Below are 4,162 nucleotides of genomic sequence, written 5' to 3'. Positions count from 1 at the left end.
CCACAGGCTTTTCCCCTGAAATCTGGGAACTCTATTCACCTCCACTATTATTATTATTATTATTATTATTATTATTATTAGTAGTAGTAGTAGTAGTAGTATACTGCGCCATAGCCGAAGCTCTCTGGGCAGTTTACATACGATTAAAGCACTCTTCCCCCCCCCCCACAGGGCAAACTGCCATCTTGGCCCTGTGGAGAAGAAGAAGGACCGAGGGGACAGGAGCAGGCAGGGGTGGCATCGGGGCCTGCTCCTGCTGGACTCTCTCTCTCTCTCTCTCTCTCTCTCTCCTCCCTCCCTCCTTGACTCCTTTTCCTTGTGTGTCATGTCTTTATTAAATTGTAAGCCTGAGGGCAGAGACTGTCTTTTTTGCTAAGTGTAAGCCGCTCCGAGAGCCTTTTTTGGTTGAGGAGCGGGGTATAAGTATGATAAATAAATAAATAAAAACAATATACAAAATGTAAAACAACAAAAACATATAACATACACTGAAACATACATTTAAAACAACTATAAACTGCTTTAAAACCAATCTAGGATCATTAAGGCTCATCACATATTGCTAAATGTCGAGGAAAAGAGAAAAGTTTTAACCTGGCACCGAAAAGATATCAATGTTGGTGCCAGTTGGGCCTCATTGGGGAGATCATTCCATAATTGGGGGGCCACCACAGAAAAGGTCCTCTCCCTTGTTGCAGTCCTCTGAGCTGCCTTCAGAGTAGGCACTCAGAGAAGGACCTTAGACGTTGAACATAGTGTATGGGTAGGTTCACATCAGGAAAGGTGTTCCATCAGGTATTGTAGTTCTGAGCTGTGTAAGGATTTATAGGTTAAAACCAGCACCTTGAATCGGGCTCAGAAATGTACAAGCAGCCAATGCAAGTGGGCCAGAGTTGGTCTTATATGTTTGAACCTTCTGGTCCCCGTTATCAATCTGGCCACTGCATTTTTCACAAGGATTTATGCAAATGGCAGCTGCAATAATAACACATTTACTTATGCTGAATTGCAACCCAATGCTTTCCAAAGTAGCGCTTCAAGTTCAGAATGCTCCCACATTTCATTTTTTAAAATCTCAAGTTCTTTGTCTCCCAAAGATGAAGAAACTTTCCAAATTTTGGTAAATTCCTGTCAAAAACGATCTGGAAAAGTTCTTGCTCATTTCCACCAGCAAAATTCAATAGGTACAGTTATTCCCGGCATGCAAACGACCATTATGTACCTGCCTGTCATATAGCTGGTAAAGCCTGTCAAAGAGAGAGAGAGACAGGTGACAACCCTTAGCATCAGCATGGTTGAATACACAGCGATTCATACCCAGATGATTCACAGCAAATCACTTAAGAACTGGGCCATGGATGGACAAATCTCTGTCTCCTATATTTGGTTTTTATTTAATATCAAGTTCTTTTTATCCCTGTTTTGGTAAATTCTTATCAAATCCCAAGTGCAACAAAATTATCATCCATCCCTACTTACAATAGAATTATAAAAACATACAAAATAGATTTAAAAAGTGTTTCCATAAAGAAATACTAGAACATAGCAAAAGAAATAAAACATCAGAAAGACCGTAACCCAAAGAAATGATGCATAAAAAGCCTGTCACGTGCCTTCAGATGACTAAGAGTAGAAGGAAGTCTTGATCTGGCACCAAAAAGATGACAACATTGGTGGCTAAGTAAGAGCATGCCACAATCTGAGGGGTCACCACCAAGAAGGCCTATTGCAGGAATGTGGAGTGTGGGAAATAACGAGGCAGACACAAAAGTTGGGATTTAAATAGGGCCACATTTATTAACAGATCTGCAAAAAGAGTAAACCTAAGCAGACATCTTCTCTAATTCGGCTTTATGCTGTTTGTTTATTTGTTTATTTATTACATTTTTATACCACCCAATAGCCAAAGCTCTCTGGGCGGTTCACAAAAATTAAAACCATAATAAAACAACCAACAGGTTAAAAGCACAAACGTTGTTTTATTGGGCGAGACATTCATAGGTTGAGAGTGCTGCCTCAACATTTGCCATCTCCCAGGCTTCCCCTTTTGGGGTGGGAGGCCTTCCGTGTCACCCCTCCTCATGCCGTGGGGCTCTGAGTGGGTAAGAAAGGTTGGCCTCAAAGGTAACCCTTATCACTGCCAGGTGGGCCGCAAGGCTCACAGCTGGGGAGCCTCAGGCATTACCAATCGCCACAATGGTGCCTCTGAATGCTCACCGATCCTAACCTGTTCAAGATGCCCGCACTTACCTGCCTATCAGCAAATGCAACCAAATTGTTAACACTGCAAATCAACCTACTTATTTCTCCTCGCCTGTCTTACCATGTGAAGTAGGTGAAAAAATCCACAACCAATGAAGGATTATGAGCATAAATGTCCTACTCAGCCCCTAAAGGATAACCAGTGAGCCCACACTGCCTACAGGGAGTGAGTGAGCCATGCTTCAAAGAGGACGAGGGAAGGGGCTGTCCTCCATACTTCCCTCAGATGAGGCCCACTGTGCAGGGGCTCAGGTGTTGATCGCAGTTTACACTGCGGGATATGAGAAAGGGGCGGATTTTATCACTACCACCAATCACATATGTAGCAAAGGTGGATGAGATACTATAAAAAGGCTTTTAATATGCTAAAAAAATATCACTGGTCGCAGGAATTAAAATATCTTTGCTACATATTTGATTGTTGGTAGCGATACCTTTCTCATTTCTCACAGTTTTGATTTTAAGGTGTCTGGATAGGTTTTTTCTTACCCATTTGATCACAGTTTACAGACAGTGTTCCTACCAGGAGAGTCATTCCATCAAGTGCTGTGGTCATAAGCCATTTAAAGTTTTAGGGGTGTCTACGGCCATACTACCCTGAACACGCCCGATCTCATCTGATCTCAGAAGCTAAGCAGGGGCAGGCCTGGTTAGTACTTGGATGGGAGACCGCCTGGGAATACCAGGTGCTGTAGGCTTATAAAAGAACATGTTTTGGTGTTGATTTTGCTGGTCTGTGACCATAATAAATAACAATGAATGAAAAAAGTATAAGGGGCCAAAATCAGCACTTAGAATCGGGCTCAAAAATGTATAGATCGGTCTACTTCTGATTCATTTCACTTTCACATGTGTTTGTGATTAAGTCTGTTCCATCCTTTTTCCCTTTAAAAAAAAATCAAATTCAGATGAAATCTTTTTTTAAAGTATTTACACTGTTATGAGGTAGTATGAAAGCTGCCTTAAAAAATGAAATGAAAAGAAAACAGCTTGAAACCCCAACTGTTGCTCTGTGTGTTCAAAATAGGCCTTCAAACATTGCTGGGAGCAATATAATAATGTGCTACCCCTCCAAGGCGATGGCTGTCCCAATGGACTCATGGAAGCCTCTGTTTTTTCTCTCTCTCCCATACAATATCCCTAGATTGGATAGCACATTCCTGGTGCATATGCACCCTCATTTTGAACAGGTGTGGTAGCAGCTGCTTGGAGCAGCTATTACTTAATGGAGGAGGAGGAGGAGGTAGGGTGACCATATGGAAAGGAGGACAGGGCTCCTGTATCTTTAACAGTTGCATAGAAAAGGGAATTTCAACAGGTGTCATTTGTAGGCATGCAGCACCTGGTGAAATTCCCTCTTCCTCACAACAGTTAGAGCTGCAGGAGCCCTGCCCTCTTTTGTATCTGGTCACTCCACAAAAGAGAGCAGGGCTCCTGCAGCTTTAACTGTTGTGATGGAGAGGGAATTGCACCAGGGGCTGCATGCTTACAAATGACACCTGCTGAAATTCCCTTTTCTACACAACTGTTAGAGATACAGGAGCCCTGTCCTCCTTCCTATATGGTGACCCTATTAGAAGGAAGAGGAGGAGGAGGAGAAGGCTCTCAGAACACCTCATATAATTTGTTGAAGTGCAGGTTCTGAGAAAACTACATTCTGATTTGGACATTAGTCCAGAAGTTGAAGATCAGGGGAGTTCACTTTGGGATACGGACCCATCCAATTCCTCAAGCATCCCAAGGATCGCTTCATTTCCTACACTGGGATTGTGCAATGCTTCCACCACGGTGTCCCTTGCATGGTGTGACGTGTTCCCAGAGTCCAAACATACACTCTGGCTTGTCTCTTCAGCACTTTCCCATGAGGTGCGCAGGGTCGTGATGATCAATAGTCACACCG

At 43.0% G+C, this 4,162-nt stretch overlaps 1 non-coding gene across 1 annotated transcript; it reads left to right on the top strand.

The window, feature by feature from the left end:
• The first annotated feature begins 2,841 nt into the window (after positions 1-2,841).
• LOC134409894 (5S ribosomal RNA) lies at positions 2,842-2,960 on the top strand. Its single transcript, XR_010026220.1, has one exon. It is a non-coding gene; the product is annotated as a 5S ribosomal RNA (ribosomal RNA).
• The last annotated feature ends 1,202 nt before the right edge of the window (positions 2,961-4,162 follow it).

Source organism: Elgaria multicarinata, chromosome 16 (assembly GCF_023053635.1).
Source record: "Elgaria multicarinata webbii isolate HBS135686 ecotype San Diego chromosome 16, rElgMul1.1.pri, whole genome shotgun sequence".
Lineage (NCBI taxonomy): Eukaryota > Metazoa > Chordata > Lepidosauria > Squamata > Anguidae > Elgaria > Elgaria multicarinata.
Note: the sequence above shows the minus strand (reverse complement) of the source record. Positions and strands in the feature narration are given on the sequence as shown.